This window comes from Crocodylus porosus, unplaced genomic scaffold (genome assembly GCF_001723895.1).
Source record: "Crocodylus porosus isolate Cpor-Errol unplaced genomic scaffold, CroPor_comp1, whole genome shotgun sequence".
NCBI lineage: Eukaryota > Metazoa > Chordata > Crocodylia > Crocodylidae > Crocodylus > Crocodylus porosus.
Genome location: NW_017728931.1, coordinates 36,380,427 through 36,407,793, shown reverse-complemented (window position 1 = coordinate 36,407,793; position 27,367 = coordinate 36,380,427). Strand labels below are relative to the sequence as shown.

General features: G+C 45.4%; 1 protein-coding gene and 1 long non-coding RNA gene across 3 annotated transcripts in view; one reads left to right on the top strand and one right to left on the bottom strand.

The window, feature by feature from the left end:
• Nucleotides 1–27,367, top strand: part of IQSEC3 (IQ motif and Sec7 domain 3) — a 147,588-nt gene that overhangs the window by 67,911 nt on the left and 52,310 nt on the right. The window lies entirely within an intron of this gene.
• Nucleotides 1,325–12,143, bottom strand: LOC109316477. The gene is made up of 3 exons (XR_002102851.1): nt 12,131–12,143; nt 9,040–9,041; nt 1,325–1,417 (listed from the first exon to the last, which is right to left on the bottom strand). It is a non-coding gene; the product is annotated as an uncharacterized LOC109316477 (long non-coding RNA).

Below are 27,367 nucleotides of genomic sequence, written 5' to 3'. Positions count from 1 at the left end.
TTTTGTGTGCTACATTTGCACAACAGAATTTCATTATATTGCCACTTGTACGTACATCTACTGTGTCATGTCCTGATATTAATGACCACCCACTTCTTGGTGAGTGAAACAAGGACCCTGGAGTATAGGATCATGAATAAGAGTTTTATTTCTTACTTGTACATCTACCTATTGCTTTCTGCAAATTTCTTCTGTGAGCATATTCCAGCAACAATTCTGAAGTTCCAGCAGCAATTCTGCTTTGCTAGCACATATTGTTTGTGCTCCTTTCTCATTTATTTTCCTTATTGAGGTCACCAGCATGAAGCAAAGATTTTTGTTTCTTAACATCTCATCTATTTCTTATTCTTCCGTCCCTGTAGACCTAATAATCTTCTGCTTGAGGTACTGCAATTGGTTGCTGTGGGGATACCACAAACAGGCAGGGTCGAACCTGCAAAGTTCAGCTGCAGATCTACAAATTCCCCAGGCTCACTGATGACTGGGAACTTCTTTTAGCTCAGTAAAAAGATGTACTGTAATGTCTGGATCAATTGCAATGTCTGGGCCTAGAGTTGAATTCTCCCCCAAATATGGGGATGTTTGTATCTTGGCTTTTGAATTTGCCTAATAGAGACAGAAGTAGGGGTATAAATGGCTTGACAGAGGTGTAGTTGAGATAGAAATAGAGAAGCCTCATTGTATCAGGAACCAGCTCAGGAGTTCTCAGAACTGGAGTTGTTCCAGGTGAAGACTTTGCTTTAGCCCATACGCTACAATCATAGGAGTTGAAGAAGGATGCCAAAACATGGGAATGGCAGCAAGGACAGGTGAACTACAGAAGAGAAACCCACCTTCAGTACTGTTGCCTTTAATAATAAAAGGCTTGAACTGTATAGGGGCCAAGCACCTGTTGCTTTTGTTGACTTCTGTGGGCACAACTAGCTTTCTGTTGCTCACAGATTCAGGCCAAAGGTAGAAGAAGGAAGAGAGAGAGAGTGTGGCGATTTAGGGCAAATATGGAAACATACGATTTAGATAGAACTCTTTCTATAAAGACAGTTTTTAACATCATTTCCCACCAGGCACCAGCAGCTTTTGGAAACTTCTAGCAGAAAAATAGTGTGACTTTAGAAAATTCTTCTGATGCTATCAATCAGGTTACCCAGGAGGCAGCAACAGAAGCAGCAGGTCTGCTTCAAGGACAGGATCAGCAGGTTGGCCCTCTAACAGGGGTTCCATGGGACCGGACACTTGGCATGAACCCCTGAACAGGCAGCTCACTGCCCCTTCTTCCCAACAACAGTTGCAGCAATTTTTCAGGCACCCTTGCCCAACTGTAACAAGTGGGTGTCCCAGAGCTGGTTGAATCATTGGTCCACCCACTTGTCTCAGAGCTAACTGCCCACCTACCTCTCCTGCCATGCCTTTTATGATACTAATTGGATGATGTTAACCAGGTGGGAGGCTGCCCATTTACTTGCCCTGATACCAAGGATTTTATCTACACAGCTCCAAAACATCCCTTAGACCGTGTCCCAATTCTTGCAGATGGAATCCATGGCCTAACACCCAGCCTGTGATCCAGTGCCCCCATACTAGGGTTCTCATTCCCGTGCCTCACACCAGAACCCTCACTCCATTGCCTCACGTCGGGACTCTCACTCCTGTGCCCTCACACTGGAGCTCACAATCTTTGTGCCCTTATCCTGGGACTCTCAATTCTCATGTCCTCACACTGGACTCTCAATCTTACTCCCATTTGGCTCTCCCAGCCCCTCCCTTTTCCTTGGGCTCCCTGCTCAGCTTGGAACCCTCTTGGTCCCCTCACACCCCTACACTGGGGCCTCATCCCTTGCCAACACTGGGCCACAATCCCCTGCCTGACATGGCCTCAATCCCCTTGCCCGAGACTGGGCCTCAATTCTCCTACCCAACACTGGGCCTCAAATCCCACCCCCCTGAAGCCTCACACCCATCTTCCTTAGTGCGCCTCAGGCCTCACTGTGGACCTGAGCTGTCTCTGGCCCCTTCATCTGACCAGGACCTTGTCTCAGGCTCCACAGTAACCTGGGCCCTTACTTTGTCTTTGGGGTGTGCTCCTCTAGCCTTTCCCCTCTATGGGGTAACCTGCAAGGTGGTGGGGACTGAGGCTTTCTGGCACCCCATACTCACCCTTCACTGGGAAGGCACAGGTATGGCATTTCCTGGAGACTGCCCTGCCATCAGAAGTCCCACCACACCATCCAACTCCAGCAGGGTGTAGTTTTAGGTCATGCCCCAGGACTGGGAGCTTCCACCTTCCCCATAGCTGCTGCCCTGTACCTCCAAGATGTTATGAGCAGCAGCTCCAGCCAGCTGTCCTCTCTCCTTAGCTGCTTGCAGCAGACTGCTGGCTCCATGGCTCAGGGCCTGCTTTTATCACAAATAGCTGGGTCCTGTTCCCAATCAGGCAGTTGTGCCTGTTACACTAACTTGTGCCTGTTAGTGTAACAACTTGTGCTGTGTTACACTAACTTTCAGGTGAGGGTAAGGAATGGCAGAAATGACATTCTCTATCCATTCCTTTCTTCAGGAACAGACAGTAGACAGGATCCAGGGGAAAACAGATGTAAGCCTCTCACTCCAGATTCTGCAAGATTCTTGTGGGACACTGGGGGATCTTGAAGGGCTGGGGTGAGGGGTGTATTTCTCTAAGAGTCAGAGACTGATGCACAGTCACAGAAAACTCCGGGCATGGGCTCTTCATCCTTTCTTTTTTTCTTTTCCCATGTAGACTCTGTTGCACATCAGGTTCTGCCATAGAGAAATGCAAGCCTAGAGGTGGCAATTGGGTGATTTCTTCCTATGCATGATAGAGTTGGTCCATCTTTTGCTGGTCCCTTGATGAGGCAGGATCTGTGCCAAAATAGCATTACACTCTTTTGGAAAAAGTGCTGCTGTGCTCCACAACCCTCCCCCTCCCCATTCCATTTTCTATACCACAGGTTGCCCTGACAGGCTTTCAGATCTTGTAGGAAGAGAGCTTAGTTATGACAGCCTAAGAGATGAGTGGACCACACAACAGCTCACAGCTCTCTATCTGGCCTCTTTAAACAGCTGATGTTGAAGGTGGGGGAAAGTGTTGCAACTCGGGACTGTATGCATCTTGGTATCTCTATGTGAGAGTAGCAGGTAAGAATGGAGCTCACCCCCTTTCCATTGTGCTGGCTGGAAGGAACATGAGTGACATATTTGATGCTGCTTCCTTTGAGGGAAGGGAAACTCAGGGTCAGAGAGAATTTCAACTGCATGAATGGGAACTGAAATTCAGTGAGGTTTGGACACCTAATTCCATTAGGCTCCTTTGAGAATGCCCAGCTAAGGGGTGATTGTCATACTAAGAAGATGATGGGATGAAGGACCAGTAACAATGGGGTAAAGGTGGCAATGAGAAGAGTATTGTGGGTGCTGTAGGAAGGAGGAGGATCTTCAAGGCAGTGACCATACCAAAGTGATGAGAGGAACATCACTTGAGATGAGATTTCATAGACATTAGGGCTGGAAGGGACCTCAAGAGATCAAGTCCAGTCCCCTGCCCCAAGGGCAGGAAGTCAGCTAGAGTCAAAGGATCCAAGCAAGATAAGCATCCAAACACTTCTTAAAGGAGTCCAAAGTAGATGCTTGCATCACCTCTGGAGGGAGCATATTCCAGGCCGTGGGGGCTCGGACAGTAAAGAAGTTTTTCCTTATGCCCAGCCTAAAATGGTCTTGGAGGTGTTTGTGACAGTTGGTCCTTGTCATCCCTTGGGGTGCTCTGGTGAACAGACATTCCCCCAGATCCTGAAGCACGCCCCTGATGTACTTATAGGCTGCCACCAGTTCACCCCTGAGCCTGCACTTTTCCAGGCTGAAGAGTCCCATGGCTCTCAGCCTCTCTTCATAAGGCCTGTTTTCCTGTCCTCTGATAATGCATGTGTCTCTCCTGTGGATGCTCTCAAGCTTCTCCACATCCTTCCTGAATTGTGGAGCCCAGAATTGGATGCAATACTCCAGCTGCGGCCTCACTAAGGCTGAGTACAGCAGGAGGATGACATCCTGAGATTTACTTGAGAAGCATCTATGGATGCCAGCCAGAGTTCGGCTTGCTTTACCAGCTGTGACATCCCATTGGTGGCTCATGTTCATCCTGTGGTTAGTCATGACCCCCCAAGTCTCTTTCGGCCTTGGTGCTAGCGAGCGTAGCACTGCTGAGCCTATAAACATGCTGTAGGGTTTTTTTTCTCCCAAGCTGGAGTACCTTACTTTTGTTGCTATTGAATGGTATCAGGTTTGTATCTGCCCACTCTTTCAGTCTATCCAAGTCAGCCTGGATCACCAGCCTATCCTCAGGTTTGGATGCTCTACCCCAGTTTGGTGTCATCAGCAAACTTGGCCAGTCCACTTCTGACACCAGTATCCATGTCATTGATAAAGACATTAAAGAGAACAGGTCCAAGAACGGAGCCTTGAGGGACAGCACTGGTCACAGAGTGCCAAGGTGATTCACTTCTGTTGACCACCACTCTATGAGTCTGGCATCAGAGCCAATTCCCCAGCCATTGGACTGTGATGTAGCCAAGGCCATAGTTGGCCAATTTTTCCAAGAGGAGATCATGGGACACTAGATCACAGGCTTTTTAAAAATCTAGATATATGACGTCAATCTTTTCTCTTTTGTCCAGGTGATATATGACCTGGTATAGAAGGAGATGAAATTGGTCGGGTAAGACCTATCTAAAAAAACACAAGCGGGCTGTCCCTCAGGATGTTGCCATCAACCAGCTTGTCAAGAATTAACTCTTTGATGATTTTTTCTAGCATCTTTCCAGGGATTGAGGTCAAGCTGATTGGCCTGTAGTTCCCTGGATCTACTTTCCTTCCTTTCTTGAAAATGGGCACCACATTGGCCTTCTTCCAATCTTCAGGTACTTCACCTGAGTGCCAGGAGTTTTTGAAAATCTTTGCCACTGGCTGTGCTGTGACTTCTGCCAGCTCCATAAGTACTCTGGGGTGCAATCTGTCAGAACCTGATGACTTGAAGGTGTCCAGCCTCTGAAGGTGTTCCTTTACAAGGTCTACAGCGATGCTGCATATAAACTCACCCTCACCCAGGCAGTCCTGCATCATGCTAGACAGGGTGGTTCTTTTGGGTTGATGAAAAACCCTCGCGAAGTACCCATTAAGCAGTTGGCTTTTTCCTGGGTGTCAGTTGTCAGTTGTCCCATTTGATTTAGCAGGGGTCCATTGTTACCCTTGCTTTTCTTCCAGCTCCCCACATAGCTAAAAAAGGAATTTTCATTGTCTTTGATACATGTAGCCAGGTGGAGTTTGGTTGCAGGCTTGGATTTCCTGGTTCGCCCCCTACAGGTATGGACCGGTGCAGAGTAATCCTCCTTTGTGGTGATTCCTATCTTCCATCCTTTATAAGCCTCTCTTTTTTGGTGTAGGTCCACAAGTTCCTTGCTGAGCCAAGGGGGTTGCTGTACCTTTTTGCTACCTTTCCTCCGAGATGGGATAGACATCCCTTGTGCTTCCAGTATCACTCCCTTAAGGAGTGACCACTCCTCTTGGACTCCTCTCCCTGTCAAGTCATGGTCCCTTAGGGCCTTGACAACAAGCCTCCTGAGCTTATCAAAGTCAGCTTTCCTGAAGTCAAGGACTTCTGCATTGCTGATTGACTTGCCAGCTTTGTGATGGATAGTAACAGTGATCAGCTCATGGTCACTGTCTCCCAGCTTTCCTTCCATCTTTAGGTTGCTGACTAGATCAGCCCCTTTAGCCAGTACCAGGTCCAGTGGTGCTTTACCTCTTGGTGGTCCATAGGCATCTTGGGTCATATAGAGCTCATCCACGCACATAAGGCAGCTTTGCAACCGTTCGGATTTGGCCGAGTGCTCTTCCCATGCCCAGCTGGGGATCATTCCCAGCTCCAGTTAGTAAAATCACTGAAATATGAATGTGTGTTCTCTCCATTTTCAAATGCTTGTGTCTCTTTGGCTCTGTCCTAGACACCATATGCATTTAGTTTGCATTGTGCTGGCTGGAAGAAACATGAGTGACATATTTGATGCTGCTTCCTTTGGTAGGTTGGGCAAAATCCAGTAGCATGCTACATAAAGTAAGAGGAAGTCTCATTTAGGGAGTGGGCTGAGTTTACACTCTTAGGCCCCCATCTTCCCTGTGACTACAAGCTTTCAACATGCACGTTGAAATTAAAATTAGGCTTTTAGATTTATATTAGGCACTTTAACGAAAGTGGCATTGGCTTTCAGAAAGCCTGAATACTAGAGTAGGAGTTCAGAGTTGGTCTGCCCCTGTACACATTATGGGAGTCTAAATAACCTTTAACTGAGCATATCACCCAGGTAGTTTGTGTTTATCTGTAGGCATTGGTCATGTGAGCAGACTACAAGGACACTAACTGTATTAGTAAGTGGAGCAATAGCCATGCATCACTCTTGGCTTGGTTGACACATTTGCCCCTTCCTCAAAGTAGGTTGCTATCCCATTGTTTTAATGTGCAGATTGCTAACCCCCAGCCATGCCTCTGTAATGGGGTTTTGGGGGATTGTCCCATATTTTTGTGGGGTTGGTAGCTGCCTGGGATTTCCATCATGCACTGATATAATGGATGCATATGATGGGTGGTTGATCTATAATGAAGACAGAAATGCTGCTGCATGGACACAACCCAATAGCACTATGACTATATTATGAGATTATTTGAAAATCATAGCTGTACTGCTAGGGTCAGATTCTCAGTTGGTGAATATCAACATGACTGCAGTGGAGTACATTGGAGCCAAAATAATTTGCATCAGCTGTGGCTCTGATTCCTCATGTAGAAGTGCCATTGGATCTTGGATGTCAGTCCCAATTCCTGTCTTTTAATGAGCTTGTTTAAAGGATACATATCCAGAAAACTGCAGAACGGAATTCATTTTATCTGCCTTACAGCGATAAAAAGCTGAGATGGAATTAATACCTGTAGGCCCAGAAAGTCTAGACATGACAAACAAGCTTACGACATTCAGCCATGTCTTCCACCATTATAATGAAGAGGCAGAATAAAAAGACTGAAGTCCTGTGAAGTGAAATGACCTAGAAGGAATAAGAGCATGAAGAAGGCAAAGGTGGTGACACTGGGTTGAAAACTGTTGTGACCTTGTCATGACATGCTTTGGCTGTTATGGGGCACAAGGCATTGCTCAAATGGTCTACACTAGTGATGATGATATGATAGAGGAATTGATGGTGAGAAAGCTCTTTAACCCAGAAGTTTCAGTCTTAGTCTCTTTTGACAATGAGCTCAACTTAAACCCTGGATCTGAACTTTGGGTAAGTTTGAATACAGATCTAAACTCCGTTTCTAAGGCTGGTTGATGTTGACTGGAATACATTTGTTGGAGACAGTAAATTGAGATCATGTTGCTGTGCCTGTTGAAGGTGACTGAATTTCTTTCTCCTGAGGTTCACACAAAAGATGGTCAGTCACCATGGGCTGCTGTCAATATTACAGCAAGCTGCTGTGCTGCTTTGATTATGGAGACAGAAATATAGGAGGCCAGAAACCAAGTCTTTGTGCATTATTATCTCCAAAACTTGAGACGTATCATCTGAGGTAGGTTCCGCCTTAATAACCTTTAATTTTAATTTTCAGTTGTTTCCTAAGAGGAACACCATAGTTACTGAGAGGCATAAACAATACTAATGCCTAATCCAACAGGCTCACACAACTTCCTGCATGCTGTATCATCTCCAGCTCCATACAACCTGAGTTGTCTCCTTGTCTCAGCTTGTGGGGAGGTAAAATTTGGGGGAATTTACATGTTTCCCTCTCCATGCAGACCCTCCTGCCTCCTGGCCTTGATAGAATTTTACTGCTAAGATGGGATGAGTTCTTCTGCTTGGTTGCACCGGCAGGCTTTTGTCAGCAGATTCAGTGATGTTCAAACCTGCCTTGGGGACAAAGAGCCAAGAGATCTGAGTCAAAGTGGCAGAAAGACTGCTGCTAAGAAGCCAAGTTTCTCTTTCCTGGGGCACTGAGCGGGCAGTTACACTAATGCAGGATGCCATCTGTTTTTTCCTCCTCTAAAAGGTCATGTTTACTAAACATTGCAGAGGCAAGAGGGGTCGGAGGTTAAAGTAAAAGTAATTAAACCCTGCAGAGAATGAGGCTCCCTCCTCTTCAATGTCCACTTGGTACTTTTCACACCCCATTGGTATATGCAGGTGCCATGCAAGATGTAGCCACATACAATCTTCTCTGCAGTGACAAGCTATAGAATCTTCTCCTGGTTCTAAGCTGCGCAGACAGGATGGAAATGCAAACCCCGTGGTATCCACTGCATAGACACAGTAGGCAGCTGCAAAAAAGGCTGCACTTCCACAAACTAAGCCCCATGCTCCTGGGGCTGGTGAACTGGGAATCATTGTTGGGAAGAAGGAAAGAAGGATAAGAGGGGAAGCAGAGATTCTCTAGATGTGTTCCAGAAGTATTGTGCAACTGACTTGATAATCTCAATGAAAATCCTTGGGTAACATATGTGGCAAGTTCCTTACCTCACATAAGATATCCCCTTGGGCTAACCTGCATGACCTATGCTCACAACTCCTTTGAAAGTACGGATGAGCACCCATTCTGCAGCATGATGTTTTGCAAGCACTGATTGTGTTTAAAAATCAAATGTGAGTTGTTTTACATGTCATTTTTTCCTCTGTGATTCAATTTGTTTTTAAGGGACACTTGTATTCTGTATAAGGAGTAGCTGAAACCCACAAAATGGAGGCATAAGTGCACCATTTACAGGATATTGGTACTGGAGCAAATTTGAAGATAAGCTCATAGACTCTAAATCCTGGTACACTGTCATGAATGTTGTGTGCCGCCTGAGGCTAAGGGGGCACGGCAACTGCCCACAGGCAGCTATGGCAGTGGCAGCAGTGGGCATGTAGTAGTGGCAATTGGTGACTGTCTGCAGACGCTGCCGTCGGTGGTGAGGGGGGGAGCAGAGGCAAGAGGCGACCACCTGGAGGCACCACTGGCAGTGGCAGCCAATCTCAGGGGGTGCACGTGCACCCGTGTGTACCTCCTACACATTGCCAATGTACACTGTGATGTCACTGTGTGACTACACATGCAATTCATGCGCTTAAATTTTCTGCGCAGAAATTACAGGCTCATTAAAGCACCCATCGGTGCATGTCTACATGTGTTCCCCCACTGGGAGCATATTAAGCAAATTGTGCTCCTGCCTTACTGCATCCCCCTGCAGTAGCCAGGGGGAACTCCAGGCTCCCTTGAGTGCTGGCCTCAGGCTGGCAGGGGGCACAGTGGCTAAGTCCCAAGCTCCGGAGGGCTGTGGGGGGCAGAAAGGGGGAGTCAGCTTGGAGGGGAGATTGGGTTGGCCCCAGGGGGGAGAGGAGCTGTCCCAGCTAGGTGGGCAGCTGCCTCCCAGCCACATGGAGACTGGGACCCGTCCCAATCACCACATGGCTGGGAGGCAGCGATTTACTCCCAGTCAACATTTAAACATGTGGTACAGCACATTAATTAATGTGCTGTTTTTCTAGTACCTGTATCTACAGGTATTAGAAAATGGCACAGACTAATATACTGGGCAGTAATTGCTGTGCACATGTAAACAGTGATGCTTTACTATGCATTAGATTAGTCTAAGGCTCAGTAAAGCATCTCATGTAGATGTACCCACTAAGCAGTATAGCAGCATTGGTCTAAACCCCTACTGTATATATGCTACAGTGGTGATGGATAATATAAAACTCCCAGGCAGGCAAGCAGGCAGCTTACACTGGTTGAAGGTCATCTGCATTAATGGCTTTTACCCTGCCTCTTAGAAGATGTACCCCATGCCTTTGCTTGCTTCCACTGGGGCTTAGTTCTACAAATTCTGGGTTGAACAAGGTCTGAACTGGTGGCACATAAATCTCCTCCCATCCTCTCAACCCATTCTTACACTAGCTCTCTCTAAGTGCAAAATTAGAAAGAGGGGAACTTGTACAAAGTTCTGGAAGAAGGGAGGAAGTTAGACCATGGTGAAGTGGGAGTGAGACCAGAGCCATGCTCGTCAAGAGTTCTGTTCGAAGAATAAAGAATGTGGACCAGGCTCTACCAAACGCAGCCCCAGTTCAACAGTGGAAGGAAACATATGGGCCAAACTCAGTAAAGATGTAGAGTGGTGCAAGTTTCATGACCATGGAATAGAAAATAGATGTGAATGATAACATGCTATAATGTGCTGTGATTAAACAGTCAGTGGGTATGAGAAACAGCATGTGACTGACTTGCCAGGGGTACAGCAGTGAAATAAAGCAGGGAAAGTTGCAAATAGGGGAAGATAACAATAATAAATCTGTTGCTTTGATTGATGCCTCTATCATCTCCAGCACTACCTGGATGAAATTCAGCTTTGGCATTAGCAAATGCAACCCACATTGGACCAAATATATAAGTGAGTGCAGTTCCTATTGACCACAAGTCACACTATGTTCATAAAAGCTGTGTGAAATTTTACCAGCTGTTTCATTTTGACACTGTTTCGACTCGTTTCAAGCTCAAAACAGTGAAATCAAAATGAAACGAAGGGCTTTGAAACAGCCTCAAAATGAAATGAGGGCAGTCAAAACATTTTGAGTTTCAAAGCTCAAGCTGGGTTTGTCTGCAGGGAAACAGAAAGTAAGGAGAGGGAGGGGGAAGAGGGGGGGGAAGGACTGCTCTCATATTGACTGTGTAGCTGGCCAGTGACTGTAATCCTTTCCTGAGGCCCCTTCCAATTCCAGTGCTCTGGGGGAGGGATGGAAAAACAGCATAAAAGGCAGCATTGTTTAAACTGGCCTGCTTTCTGCCTTGGGCTCTGACAGTTACTGAGCTGTCTTCCAGCAGCTCAGGAGCATTAGACAATGAAGGCAACTACTAGCATTGATCTGAATGATTTCCTACTTGAATGATTCCAGAATACCTTTTGCTTTCTTCTAGATGCTTTTATTTTATTATTATATTCACTGATGTATTCTTTTCAATTTTACAATTATATTGGATATTGCACTTTAGAATTTAATTTATATAGGAAGGGAGAGACATTTATATTTTATTTCTATACATTTATACCTTATGACATAGACTACACACCTTAGAGAATTTACGTAGGAATGCAGATACATTTATACCTTGCGGCATAGACTACACACCTTACAAAATTTATATAGGAAGGCAGATACATTTATACCATGTGGCATAGAAGACTACACACCTTAGAGAATTTATATAGGAAAGCAGATGCATTCATATATTTGTATAAAAGCAAGACACTATAAAATACACCATGAAATGCAATGGAAAGGTAGCTGACAAGCATTCAGGGAGGGGCAGAAGAGAGGGTTGAGGGCAAGTTGTAAGTCCCCCCACAACCTGAAACTCAGCCTTTTTCCTGCAACTAGCAGGGATGTGGATTCCACAAGCAGGAAAGAGAGGGGAGTAGTGCCAGTGCCACTGTCTGTGCCTGAGACTGCATCCCCACCAAGCTCACCAGCCATAACCACCCCCTCCCCAACCACCACCACCATGACAACAAGTAGCAGCACCAGCACCAGCATGACAGTCTCTTTCATCCCCATTTCACTTCCCATGCTGAGCCTTCCAGTGCCAGACGAAGAGCTGGAGCTGGAGCTGGAGCTGAGTGCCATAGCAAGGCAAATTCTGGGGAAGAAGGGGGAATCAGCTGAGTTTGTTCTCCACACCCCTCAAGTTTCCCCTAGAGCCAGATCTCCTTCCCCAGAAGGCACTTCAGAGGAGGCTGAGGTAGAGGTTGCGGAGGAAAGCAGCTCAGCTGAGTCCACCCCTCCTGTTGGTGTGCCTCTGCCTGCTGAGAAGGGGGAAAGTGCAGCATCCACATATGCACCTGCACCCCAGAATCAAGTGGGTAGTGTGGTCTGGGATCATTTTGAGCTTGCAGATAATCCCACATATGCTATCTGCCTGCACTGCCAAGCCAAAAGCAGCCGGGACAAGGGAACAAAACACATGAGCACCACCACAGGCACCACCCCCTTGCCCTTGCTCCTCCTCAGCCTGGCACCAGTCAGACTGTTGGTGGTCTCTCCTTCAAGCCACAGTGAAAGATGAGTCCCACATGGCAACAGAGATCACGGGGGCTATGAACTGCTTGGTGCAGGGGTGGCTCATAGGGCAGGGCGAGCTCACCCGTGGGTTCATGGTCACCAATAATGGGGCCGATATGGTCAAGGTGGTCTATGCTGTGTGGCACACAAGTTCCACTTCATTGTCAGGGATGCCTTGGAGGGGGACAGGGCTGCCAGTGACATTGCCAGCACCACCAACATGCTCATTTCCAAATGTGGGAAGGTGGCAGGCTACGTCCACCTGAGGATCAAGGAGGGCAAGATGCTGTGGGACAAACAAGCAGATCTGAACATCCCACAGCACAGAATCATGCAGGATGTGGAGACTCGGTGGAACTCCACAGACCTGATGCTCGAGAAGCTGGTGGAGCAACAAAAGGCCATCCATGGCTCAGGGAGATTGGGCTTACTGGCCCCCTTAATACAGCTGAGTGGGATACCATCTCCCAGATCTTGGTGGTCCTCAAGCCCTTCCTCAAAGCCACCAAGGCCCTCAGCACTCACAATGCCCTCCTTAGCCAGGTGATCCCCATAGTGAGGGAACTTCAGAGCCAAATGGAGAGCTTCCAGGGGATCAGTGTTCCTGGATGGGGCAAGCCGCTGTCAGAAGATGTCCAAGCACTGATGAGGGAGCTGAAGGAAGCCATCAGGAAATGGCTTGATCCCTTGTGGTCCAGTACAGTCCACATGCTGACCACCATGTGTGACCTGAGGGTGAAGGGCAGCATATGCAGCAGCCAAAGCCTGAATCACTGGATGGAGGTGCTGGTGAAGAGAGTCAGGGAGGCAGAATGGTAGAGGCGGGGGGACGTGGAAGAGGGGCATCCACTGTCCCATGCTAGTATGCCATCCATCAGCCAGTCTCCTCCTCCACTACAGGCACTGTCAATGTGGGCCAAGGGCATGGCTTCCATGGTGGGATCCAGAGGCACCAGACCCCACCATCAGGCAGGTAGCACTCAGACCTTGGTGGCTGCCTATCTTGCCTGGGATGTGGAGCCACTGTGCGACCCCTTGTCCTACTGGACAAGCCACAACCAGATGTGGCCAAATCTGGCCATGTTTGCCTATGAACACCTGCCCTGTCTACTGACCAGTGTTCCAAGTGAGAGAGTGTTCAGCATTGCTGGGGATGTAGTGACACCCCACCATACCTGCTTGGATCCTGGTTTGGTGGAGAAGCTGGTGTTCCTGAAGGTGAACCTCTTGCTGCTGGGGTTCCCCAAGCTCCAGGTACTGATGGAGTGAATGCCACCCTCCTCACTCCATCCACACTAATTTCCTTTTTAAAAAGCCATTTAATGCCCCACTTTCAGAGCTGAAGGGCGTACTCACTGCATGACCAGCCAGCAGAGGAAGAACATGTCCCTGTGCAGCTTCTGTGCCAGGACAAACTTGGAGGTAAGGGCTGGGGCTATGGGGAAGGAGAAGACCTCAGGTCCTGGGCATGGCCACTAAAACTGCACTCTGCCAGGGTCGGGGAGGCCTGGTGGGACTACTGGTGATGTGGCAGCCCCAGGAAATGCCAGGACTGAGGATTTCCCTGGTGAAAGATGGGTAGGAGGCACCATAGCCTTCAGCTACCACATGTACACTACCACAGAGTCCTGGCTGGGGAAAGCCCAGACCTAGTTTCATAGTTAGTAGGGTCAGAAGGGACCTGAGCAGATCATCAAGTCTGACCCCCTGCCATGGCAGGAAAGAGTACTGGGGTCAAACGACCCCAGCAAGGTGATTGTCTAGCCTTGTCTTAAAGACCCCCAAGGTAGGAGCCAGCACCACTTCACTTGTAAGTTGGTTCCAGATCCTAGCTGCCCTGACAGTGAAGTAGTGCCTCCTGATTTCTAGTCTGAATTTACCCTCTGCCAGCTTGTGACTGTTATTTGTAGTCACTCCTGGTAGTGCTCGGGGGAACAGGGACTCCCCCAGTGCCTGCTGGTTCCCTCTGACTAGTTTGTAATGGGCCACTAGATCCCCCCTCAGCCTTCTCTTGTGGAGGCTGAACAGGTTCAGGTCCCATAGCCTGTCCTCGTAGGGCCTGCCCTGCTGCCCCCTGATCATGCGAGTGGCCCTCCTCTGGACCCTCTCCATGCTGTCCACATCCCTCTTGAAGTGCAGCACCCAGTACTTTAGCTGAGGCCTTACTAGTGCCGCATAGAGGGGGAGGATCACCTCCTTGGACCTGCTTGAGATGCACCTGTGGATGCATGACAAGGTGCGGTTGGTCTTCCTGACTGCATCCCCCCACTGCCGGCCCATGTTCATCTTGGAATCAATGACGACTCCAAGATCCTTTTCTGCCTCTGTACTGACGAGAAGGGAGTTCCCCAACCTGTAGGTATGGTGCCGGTTGTTCCCCCCCGGTGCAGCACTTTGCACTTGTCAGTGTTGAAACCCATCCTATTCTCATCCGCCCAGCCCTGTAACCTCTCTAGGTCCAATTGTAGCCTATTCCTCCCTTCTAACGTGCCCACATCCCCCCACATCTTAGTGTCATCAGCAAATTTGAATAGGGTGCTTTTTACCCCCTCGTCCAAGTCACTGATGAAGATATTGAACAGTGCGGGCCCAAGGACAGAGCCCTGCAGAACCCCACTGCCCACGTCGAAAATGACCCATCCACCACCACTCTCTGGGTGCGGCCCATCAGCCAGTTGGCAACCCATTTGACTGTGTGGGTGTCAACACGACAGTCCCCCAGATTTTTAATGAGAATGGGGTGAGAGACAGTGTTGAAGGCCTTCCAAAAGTCCAGAAAGACTATGTCCACTGCTACCCCTGTATCTAAGGATTTGTCTTTGACAGGCTTGAGGCTTGATGGTTGCAGTGGAGTTGTGAGGCTCCAGGTGAACTCAGCTTAGCTTCCTGGCAAGAAAGCCAGTCAGTGAAAATGGAAATGGAGGCATCAGGGGGTGAGGGACAGGCTGGGGTTGGGGCGGGGAAGAGGGATGTAGCAGTGCAGCTAAAAGTGGAGAGGTACCTGGGGACTCAGATGTCCGGCAGGTTGTAGCGTGTCAGAATTCCATTGTCTATACTGAGTCCATGACCTACTACCTAGGAGGCTGATGAAGTGAAGTTCATAGGCCTGGCTGTGAAAAGTGGTCTGCAAATTCCCTTTTAGGATTAGGCCAGAGAGACTGGAGACAGAGTGGCTGTTTTGTGAGAAATGTGCCCCCCACAGGTAGTTGGGTATTCTTGTCTTTGATAGCTTCTGATGTGCAGTTTGTGGGGATACTGGAGATTGTTGTCAAGTTTTGTGTTTTGAGCTGTAGGAAACTGGTTTCTGGTGATGACATTAGGTTAACAAGATTCAGTACTTGTTTGAATTTACAAACCACTTTTCACAGCCAGGCCTATGAAATTCACTTCATCAGCCTCCTAGGTACAGAAACTCATAGACTCAATATAGACATTGGATTTATAACACATTACAACCTGCCAGACATCTGACTCCCCAAGTACCTCTCCACTTCTACCTCCCCCCACCCCCCGTCCACACAGCCTGTCCCTCACCCCAGTGCCTCCAATTCCATTTTCACTGACTGGCTTTCTTGCCTGCATTGCATGCCAGCCTCTGTCTTCTTTACTATTCCTTCCATCCAGGAACAGCACACACACACACCAACTGCAGGTGCTTCCTTCAGCCTGAAAAAGGGTTTTTCAACTGGAAAGCTTGCTGAGATATATTTCTGTAACTAACTATTCAGCTGATCTGCTAAAACATACCAGATTAGATTGAGCCAAAGGAAAGGACCTTGTCTGCCAGTGCCATGTCCTTAGACTAACACCCCGAGCACCTGACCAGATGGATGCAGGGCCCTGGGCTGGGGCTGGCAGGGAGAATTCTTTGGCAGCTGCTGGAGAAGAAGCTCCTGCAGAAAGGAAAAGAAAGGCTCCAGTCTGTGACTGTTTGGCTGCCTGAGATGCTGCTGGTGCTACTGTGCTGCTTACTAAGTTATTACCTGTTGTCATTTAAAGTGGTGGACTGTACTGAGGCTGTAGGGGAGGAGGAGACCTCATTGGGGCACACTGCCGTGTCTTGTAGAGGCTGCAGTGCCAGTGAAAGCGCACCTTAACACACACACAGTGTCACCCATGTCATGAGTGTTGCTTGTCAGCAGCCTGAGGTGCAGTTTCCCAGAAAACCCTGCACCTATCTCCTTGAAACTTGGCAGGCTTCATGGCCTCAGAAAGGGCTACCATCTCTGCAAGTTGCATCTGAATCAGGCAAGAACTGACAAAGTTATAGGCAGTTTTGTGCTTCCCTATTAAAGCTTATAGGCAAAACATCGAAACAGCGTTGAAAGTTTTGACGAAACAAAGTGAAACAGTGGTTTTGAAACAAAACGAAACTTGAAATGAAACACTGTCCCATTGTAATGTCGAAATTGAAGTCAAAACAGAATGCTACTGTCTCACACAGCTCTAATAAATATACTTAATGTAACACTGAGGCAAACTACAGAGCTTGGTCTGGATTTTAGGACAATATCACACCCAAACATAGTATTTAGCTTGTCATTGAAATCTTCACTGCATTTCGCACTACATTTCAGTCAGTTGGATAGCTGTTCATCTTTTTACAAAAGGTAAACCCAAACCTGAATGCTCCAGGAATTGGAGCTGAATTTGGGAAATGATCTCTCTGGGGTTCAACACACTTTGCACCTAGGTATGCTGGAACCCAGATCCTTATGTAAACAGTGCTTGAAGACTGGTTCTCCTTGACATGCCTTGCATGTCACTTCCACTAGTGCACACTGTTACCTTTCTGACCTGGTATGGGATTATATACCTACTTTGAACTGATGTAAATCCCTGCTGCAGGTGCAGGGCAGCAGAGATGCAGGCTCACAACTTCTTAAAAACAGCTTGTTTGTGCTAGCAGTGCAGAAGGGTGGCTTCTCTGTGCTATGAAAAAAAGGCGGAAAGAACTATTTAGTCTGAAGAAGAAGATTTATGGAGGATGCAGGGATTTAATGACAGTCCTCAAATATCTGAAGTGTAAGTATCAAGAGGATGGAGATAGACTATTCTTTGTGGCTGTAGGGGATAGGACTAGAAGCAAAGGCCTCAAACTGCAGCAAAGGAAATTTAGGTTGGAGATTAGGAAGAACTTTCTGACTACGAGGGTGGTCAGGCATTGGGACAGATTACATAAAGAGGTTGTGGAATCTCTATCCTTGGACATTTTGAAGAGTAATTAGACACTTGACTGGGATGGTTTAGTTGGGAATGATCCTGCCTTCAGCAAGGGGCTGGGCAAGATGACCTTATGAGGTCCCTTCTAGCCCTGTTTTCCTACAATCCTAAATTAATTTAAAGGATGCATCCAAGAAGGCAGAGCAATTAGTGCAGCATCTGGACACTCAGCACAGGTCATATTTGTAAGAGAGTCCTTGCTACCACAAGGGCTAGAGACTTACCAAAGAAATCCTAACAGCAGCATAGGTCCTAGAGAGCAGTTGTGTGATGGTGGAATGGATTGGGCAGCAAGAATAGCACAGCCCACAAAACCCTCTGAACATGAGACTTGGAGCTGGGTACTCTGACTTTGACAAGCAGGGGTCCTGTGGGAAAATAGGCCCTAGTTATTCTTACTACACTTTCCATCTATTTAAAATATATTGCAAAGGCTTCTTTTGACAATATGTAAGTGACGCTGGCTGGCTCAGTCAATGTTAGAGGATGTGAAATGTAATTAATTTCAAATATATTTGCAGAATTGTCAAATATATATTTTTCAGGTATGCGCCATGGTTTGTTATGAACATAGGCACAGGTCATGCTCTCCATTACCTTGCTGTAAACCGAGAGTAATTCCACTGGTGTAAAACTTGTTTAGGAAGAGAATCAGCCTCCTTTGAGATGCATGGACTTATGCAGCTATAGATAACCTCAGAATTTGGCTCCTATTTTTGGCAGTGTTGGGGGAGAATATCTAGAAAAGCTAATATTCTTTTGGCATGGCATGAAATTCCAACCTGCCAAGAGCATGGATCCTTGCCTAACTAGCTGGCTCTTTTCCCTTCATCATTTTCAATATGCTTCAGGAACCATGTGCTGCTGAGTCACCCCAGAACCCCAATTTAGAAAATCATTTGTGGGAATTTTGCTGAACTCAGACATACCTGAGCACATCAGGAGTCCCTGAACCCTGAAAAGAACTCCTGATATCTTGCAATTCTACTCCAGCCATCTTGCACTGAGTTTTGATCAACCCGTTCACCATATGCCAGGAATATCCTCAGGGAAGACTGAGATGGAATAAACTGAAAAGGCACTTTGGATTCTGCTCAACTCAGCAGTTGTTTGGGGGAGGGGATGGGAAGGGGAAGGGACATAAGAGAGAACAAAGAAAAGTGCTGAATTGTCTTAGAGAGGGTGGATTTTTGTAGGCATAGGGCCTGTTCTCCCCATGTCTGGCTCTGGCTGGCAACCTTTTTGTAGTGTGCCAGATGGCAGTTTCTAAGGGTTTTCCTTCTGATATCTTTAAGGCTTTGAAATATTATACAGCTCTAAGACCATAATAATTACAGCGTATCAAAATTCTGACTAGACATAATCAATCCTAACCGCTTTATGAGACAGATGAATAAATTATCATGAATATAATTATTCTTGACTAGTCCTTGCCTTGGTTACAGGTAGTACTTTCATGCTGATTTTTAATATTGTGGAAAACAGTTTGTGAATCATGCACTCAAAACAGCTATCCAGTTTCATTAGTGTGTGACATGTTCAGACTTCATCAGTTAGTGCTCTTGTCAATGGGGTGTCTGAGTGGTTTAGAAGAAAATAAGTACTGCTGGTTCTTGTGTGATTGGTTTTCTCTCTCTCTGTGCCCACTCCAATCCAATAGCAGAAAGAAGTGTTTCACATTAGCTACTGGCTAATTTGTTTGCTACTTTTACATTGTTGTTTGAAAGCTGAGGCAAAGACAAATAGTCTTGCACTTTGACCTGAAGGAGTGAACCCTGGGATGGTCCACTGAGAATATTGTTTCCCAGGTCCGTCATGGAGAGCTCCATTGTTCCTATGGAGGTACATGTCATGGAAAAAAATTGGCCATGGAGCACTGGTAGTCACTCTTGTAATTAACTTTTGACAGCACTGAAGATAAGTGCCAGGACTTTGAGCTGAACCTGGAAATCAACAGGTAGCCAAGGTAATGTGTTGAAGCATCCAGGTGTTATGCTCCCATCCACTTGGATTGCTTGACTGCATTTGAATATATATCAATATTTGTATGCTCATTCCCAAATTATAGGGCATTAGAATGATCAAAGCGGATTGTCATGGAAACATGGATCATCATGGCAAAGGTTTGTGGTTGTTAGTATTAGGCACAATCTCTTAGCTAGTTGCAAAGAGAAGAAGGCTACTTGGGACTGTAGTATCAGGAAGGCATGCAAGAGATTCTTGAGGCAATGTGCCATTTTGATGATTTGGGAATTGAACTGAAACAGAAGCCATTGCAGAATGCACAGAAGACAGTTCTTCCTAGAATAGTGACCTGGCAGTTCTTTACAAAGGTGGCGGGCATGTGCTACCTAAGATGTGATGGGTTTGATAGCCACTGATCTGCATTTAGCATTTCCACAGGAATGTTTGCAGTAAAAAAAGTAAAAAAAAAGAAGGCTAAAAAATGCCTGCAATCCTCCTTTTCCTCTATCACTTCCCTCTATCCCCTCCATCAGTGTTTCCCCTTCATGGGAATACAGTAAATCTTTATGGGAGATCCAAACTCAAAAGCTAAGCCTTGGAAGGTTTGTCTGTTTATGCAGAGCTTTGACAGGACAGTTCATTATTGCCCCAGCGCAGCAGTCCCAGCTGGAGCTTTATCATCATTCTGCCTTCTCCAAGCAGACATCCAGATTCATTCAAGAACACTGACACTCCTGATATACAAGAGACTAACAATAGTGCTTAATCAGAATGACTGGAGCCAGGCCATGGCCATCAGTTAAATTAATCCTAGTGCTGTACTAAATTTAGTTAAGGAGTAGTGTGAATGGAAATGAATCAATCGGTGAGACCATTCTGGTCTCAAATCCTAATTTATTGAACACATACGGAATAACAATACTGAACCAAGGCTTTAAATGCAACACTTAGCCTTTAAGCAAGCCCTAACAGTCAATATAGATACTCTGATGCAAGCCTTGCGATGGATACAGTATTTTCAGCTGGCCAGGTGTCCATCACTGTTTCGGGGTTCAAGTACTTGTTACTTTTTCCTGTGTCGCTCTTCCCCAACTTAAGTTTTTTTCTTAATTTTTATATACTTTTAGCAGTTCCCTTCCATACATTTCATGTGTCATAAATATCCACCAATCATTGTTTACAAAGGTTGTTTTCCTGTTAGCCTGCCGTCTGTATCCTTCTGTCTCAGACTGCAAAACCATATCTTAACTTTTGCTGACATGCGTTATAGAAAAGGTCACTGTGACCCAGTGGCCTTTGTATTTAGCTAGTGGTGCTAGTTATGTCAAGGCAGAAAATGATGTTGCTTTTGCTAAATATTTTGCTAAGGCCACAGAGCCATGAGGATCAAAGTCAATTTTATGTCTCAGTCTCTGCCTTATTGGCTAACTATTTTTTTAAAGCTGTTTTCAAAAGTGTGGTTTGCCCATGCCATTTACCCTGAGCTTTGGTGATGACCTATAATATGCAGGTGCATATTTTTATTCTTCTTGGCTTCCTCAGTTTCTTTTTCAAATGGCTCCCCTCCTTCAAACCACTTTCCCCATGGTTTACATCTTTTGGTAAGGGCCATTTTTAAAACAATCTATATATACAATGCAGCAGCCTTTTCAACATGTTCCTCAGGTTTCTTAAGAACCCTGTCAGTCTTAAAAAGGACTTCAAAGTCATCAAAATATGCATTTCCTTTCAGCAACAATGTTTAGCTGTTGGGAGGAGGGGCAGCCTCCTTACCTTATTGATAATAAAAACACATTTTAATCTGTGAACACATTTGCATAATCTAGGAAAGCTTTTAAGTTTTTCACCTCAAAATAGCACAAGAGTCAGCTGACAACCTTTTTTTAAACCTTGTCTGAATAATGAGTAGTATGTACTAAAAAGTTTAATTCCTGGGTACTTGGGATAGTTTATGATTAAATCCTTCTAAAGTTAAAAAGCCTGTGGTCTTCCAGTGTTCATCTTGGTTCTGTATTTATTATGGAATTGGATGCCCTCCCTGTTAACTAACATTTTGTACCAGCAACTCTTAATGGTGATATATATCTCTGGGGGTGCCCCCAAGCATCCAGGCTGAATTTAACCGCGATACTTGATTTGAGAGTCTGGCATGCAGTGCCACTGGAGGGTTTTGTTTCTATAGCTTCATATTTCTTTAGCCACACAGCTAATTGCCAGTATCACAGCCCTTTTGGTACTTTTTTATACTTGCTGAGTCTTTAAACTATATTTTTATAGGAGGAGCCTACTTAATCACCTGGTTTGTTATTTTACTCCTTGTCTGTGCCTTTACTTTGTGAGCAAGTCCTCCTCCTTTGTTTTTAATGGTTACACCAGCTTTTTTTTCCCCCTGCTGCTTTGATGAATTTAGATTTTCCTTCTTAAATTGCTTTGTGTGTGAGAAAGGTACTAATGATTCTTTTTTATTAAACCCCTCCGTATTTTTTCTTCTGCTTGTTTTTCTTAATTACTTACAACTGAAAATAAAGCACCAGAGGGCGCATCTATGCATTCATTAATGAACCGTAGTTACTGCACATTAAGTTTAGTACTTGTATAATCACTTGTACTAAACTAATGCACAATAACCAGTGTTACTGTGCAGTAGCACATGCCTTTTTGGTGATGCTACCGTGCAGTAGCCTAATTGTCACAGTGTGGGGTCCCCAGGGATGGCTGTGATACCCCTAGGGCTCCATGACCATGACAGCTTCACCTTGTGGGCACCTTCTAATCTTGCTTGCCATGTCTTGTTGGTAAAGACAAATAAGGTGGCTGTCTAAAGTGTCTGTGTGGTCATGGTCCTGTTGAACCCCACTAGACCCTGTGGGTTCTTGGACCACTTGCTAGGTCACGCTCCAAGTCAGTGCCTCATGGGACACCTTAGGCCTAATAAGCTAAATGCGTGGTTCCAAAACCTCCCCTTTACCATGCCCCAGGCCTCGCGGGTGGTATATGAATATTGTCCTTCTGTTGGGGTCTCAGTTTAACTCAGCCTCCGCCCCTGTTATGTAGCTAGGCCACTGTGTTAGGCCCAGTTCTGAGGGACCCCTGGCCTTGTCTGCTGCGTCCCTCTGGCACTGGGCTCCCCAGCCCCTGTAGCTACGCCCCTCTGGTGCTGTGCTCTACACAATTGTGCGCCCTCCTCTGGGCACTAATGAGGCTTCCATCTCCCCTTATAGCCTCATCCCAAAACCACCAATTCAAATGACAACATAAACATAAGCCCCTGGGCTATAACATAACAATAATGATGGAGGCCATACTCTGCCCCTTTAAGAAGGCAAACGTCTCCCCTAATATTGTGTGCCTCCTAGCCCTGGGTACCTTCTGAGCCCCTGGAGCCCTATTAGTCTTGCAGGCAGCAGATCAGGAAACCAAACATTTCTAGGTAGCTCTTTTGCACAGGAGCTCCTTCCCTTGGCAGCTACCTGAGAACTCTCCCTCCCAGCCCCAGCCCTGGGGCCTAAATGTGCCCAGAGCCCTGCCTTCTTCTGGTCAGCTGACCAGGTGCAGGTGCTGGCTAATTTCCTCATTAGCCTGCTGCCATGGCAACCTGTGCAGGGCTTTCTGGCTAGGCTGCTTCTGTCTTTAAAGGAGCAGGCGTGCCTTAGTACCCTACAACACTAATAATACTGTGCAGTAACATATTAGCACTGTTTGTGCTGTGATGTGCTACTATGCAGTGTTATTAGGCTACTGTATAGTTAGCATCTCATGTAGACATGCCCTGTATCAATTAACATTTGCTGCCTCAGTGTCTCCTTTCCTTTGTTCTCTCAGAGCCAACTGCCCAATTTCATAGCCATCTCTAGCCCTCTGCACAACATCCTGGAGGGGCAGTTCTGATGCTCCTCCTCTCAAACAAATTCGTATACCCACTGAGAAACCTTGTACTAACAGTCCCTTAAGCTTATTTTGATCAAAGTTAGGGTTTTGGTGGTTTTTTCCAATAGGCAGACCAGCCACCACATAGAGCAGCTTTTTCTGTCTCACATAAGCATTTGGTCTCTCCTCATGAAACAGCATTATTGCTGGCTTTCTGGGGAGGAATAGTTCTAGCAGTGCTGCCTGTATGGTTCCTGTGAGTGTTACTGACTTACTCTTCACATCAGAGGGAAGGGCTGCACAGTCCTTCAGGTCCATACATTTCTAACACAAATCAATCAAATTGCTTATTGTATACTGATTTCCTCTTTCAGCATATTTACTGCTATCAGCCAAGCAATAGCTGTTTCCTGCTTGAGCAGTCTCAATGCCTTACAGCTGCTTTCAACTGGTCTGAGGTAAAGGGTACCAAAGTCTCTGTCTGTTCTATCCGATGGTCCCCTCAAGCTCCCTGACGAGTTGTCCTCTTGCCAACTATTGTTGCTATAGATGCTTGTTCTTGCATTTTCCTTAGTTCTTCCCTCAACAGTGTGAGAAGGGGATTTTTTAGGTTTTGGTTCCACCTGCTCTCCTCATAGTCATAGTAAGGAGGATATAAGTCAGGGGCATCATCACCATTTTCATTCTGCCCTTCTTCATAGTCACTACTACCTTCCTGTGCCTTTCCATCTGGATGACAGCTATAATTCCCCTCAAAATGCCCAGCTTTTGTTCTAACTCCATTATCTTTTGCTGACAGGCACTATATGATCTGTGGGCTTGCCTGCCTGTGTATTCTTAATGAATGGCAGCCCGGGAATTATGAGTCTTTTTTTTCCAGTTTCCTTTTCCTTTTCCACCCCCTCTATTACCTGCACTGCTTTCTGCCATCCTTGCTCAGTCTCAGCCAGTTTACAAGCATCCTTCAGTGACATTCCTTGCAACACTCCCAACTGTGTCTTTAAATTCTTTTTTTTCCTCTATCATATTGCTCTCTCAATTTCTCCTGTTCCTCATTGTTCCATGCCAATTCTTTAGCCACCATTAACAAAACCTGTAAAGTAGGCCACTTTTTGGTCTTTTTATCCGGATACAGCTTTTTCCCCAGAAGTCACCCAAGAGGACTGCTGTTTACAGAAATCCTATAAAGCATTTTCATTATTCTCAAATGCTTCCTTATGCAAAATTGGGGTGTGGTAGTCTCTACTACCCATTTCTCAAGCTGTTTAATTTCCTTTAACATGGTGTTAGTTTCAGAAGGGGGAAGATCTCTAGCTCAGATATTCCCTACTTGCCTAGGAACTTACAAAGCCTAAACAAATCCCTCTCTCTGAGGGTCAGGGTTGCAACCCTTGGAAACCAGGGAGGTTCAGTGAATCAGGATTTTCCAGTCTCCATTTACTCGAGTCCACCCAGGGACACCAAAACTCTTGTACAGACAACCCACACTTAACGCTGTTTCACTTAGCACCCTGAGGGTCAGGGTTGCAACCCTTGGAAACCAGGGAGGTTCGGTGAATCAGAATGTTCCAATATCCATTCACTCAAGTCCATCCAGGGACACCAAAACTGTTGTACAGACAACCCCCACTTAATGCTGTTTTGCTTAGTGCTATTTCACTATAATGTTAATTTAAAATTGATACCTGATTTCACTTAGTGCTTAGCGAGTTTCATTATAACTCTTTCAGTCACCATCTTGGGCCATTAAAAACAATTGTGGTCGCCATCTTGGGTCATCAAATACTTTCGGTTTCACTTAACACTTGTTTCGCTTAATGCTCATTTCGCTTAATGCTCAGTTTTTCAGGAACCAATTAAGAGCACTAAGCAGGGGTTGCCTGTACTAAATTTAGTTAAGGGGTGTGGTGAATGGAAACAAATCAATTGGTGAGACTGTTCTGGTCTGAAATGCTAATATATTGAACTCATCAGCAATACCAATATTTAAGCAACACTTTAAATACAACACTTAGCCTTTAAACCCAAACAGTCAACATAGGTATTTTTATTCAAGCTTTCTGATGGATACAGTAATTTCAACTGGCCAGGTGTTCATCACCATTCTGGGGTTCAAGTACTTGTTTCTTTTCCTGCGTGTCACAATCCCACAAATTTAAACTGTTTTCCTTCATTTTTATATATTTTTTACAGTTCCCTTCTGTATGTTTCATATATCAGAAATATCCACCAAGCATCTTTTGCAGGGATTATTTTCCTGTTAGACTACTGTCTGTATCCTGCTGTCTCAGACTGCTAAACCATATTTTAACTTTTTGCTAACATGAGTTATAAAAAAGGTCACTGTGACCCACTAGCCTTCATATTTAGCTAGTGGTGATAGTTATGTCACGGCATGAACTGATGTAGTTTATGCTAAGCATTTTGCTAAGGTAGCTTTCACATCTACAACAGAACAACTTTGAGAACTAGTTTTAGCACTAGCAGTAGATGCATTCTTACCAGCATAAACAGACAACAGGTACCTGAAACATTAAACAGGTGTGTTCTCTATGACAATGAAATCCTATTAGTAATAATCAACAGAGCTAGTTCCTTTGGATCAGGAAAATCACATAGAAGCATCCAGAAATAGCATAGCAGTTGAATTTATTGACTTGATTTATACCTGAATGCAAAAGATTTACATTTTTCATACATGTTCAATCAAATGGAAACCAAGTACAATATGAATATTTCCTAACAAACTGTTGAAACCATGGAAAATCCCTTTGTCCGCTTCACAAAAACAGCATCAGATGAAACATGGCTATAAATAATAGTATGTAACAATTTTGCACAGTAAGTAAAGAATTTAGAACAGGAAGTAAAAGATTCTGGTTACAGTTGACTTTACAGTGGTCATTTAGGGATACAGAATTGAAATTAACCTAGTTGGAACTTGTCCAGGACATTGGGGTTCACATCTAAATGCTCCATGGGATTTTAATTATTACAAATAATATGAAGATTTGTCTCATCCAAGAAGCAGCATGCTAACAACGCTGTGTACCCTAGCACTGGGAGAACTGATTCTGCGCTGACGTTGGGAACCTGACTACCAATCCAGTTCCTGTAATTTACCTAATATGAGAACTTCCTGCAGCACCTTATATTTCTCCCTAGTAGTATTACATCTACTAGTGTCTGATCCCAGACATGCTTTTATCATAAACATCATCATAACCATGGTATCTGGAAGTCCTAACCATGGACCATTACACCATTGTGCTAAGCACCGTAGAAGCAGAATGAATACGCACATAGCTGGATATCAGAGATAAGGTCTAGGATCAGAAACACCTAAATATCAAAGGGTTTGGTTTATTTTTCTTGTCAGCATCTATTTGGCTCATTAGAGATGTGTCTAGTCTCTGATGCGGAGCTCCCTTCTGCCAAGGAAAAACTGGGACTAGTCCCACAGTAGGCTTTTACACTGGAACAAACTTAAAAGAAAAGAACATTAGAGCAGGAGCAGCAGTGACTGTGATGCTATGATTGAGGTTGCATAACAACTTCTATTCTTGACATATTTTTGCACTGTGTGTAAGTTTCTGAAATTTTCCCATTGCCAGTTAAGATTTTCAAGGCTCAGGCTTTTGCCTAAAGGTGGCAAAATAAAAAAAAAAATGATTCAGCCATTTTCACATACAAAGACCTGGAGAAAGATCCTGTTCCCATTTTAAAAGGGTATCAGCAACTACTTTCTGAACAGCTCAACAGCTAATATTTTTTATATATTTAGCATGAAGATACCACTTGCTGAATAATACTGCAGAGTGCTCCAGTGAAATTGGATTTTGTTCTGAACAAGTTATAACCCACAGGAAAGTTCATGATGCATGTGTTTGATGCATTTTGTATGGGAGCTTTCACTGTGCTCAGAAAGAATGTGACTAAGGCAGGCAACATTGTGTGCACGTCTGACTCATTTGGCGTCTGATCCCAACAAGACTTCTGCATGTGCTTAACTTTACATGCCCTGAATAGCACTACTAAATTGAAAAGTACTTTTTACGTACATGAAGCTTTTTACGTACTTACATGAGGGCTTTTTACGTATTTGCATGAGGGTTTGCAGCATTAGGGCCTTAAGGGTCTGCGAGAAACATATTAAAACACAGTGAAGTTAAAG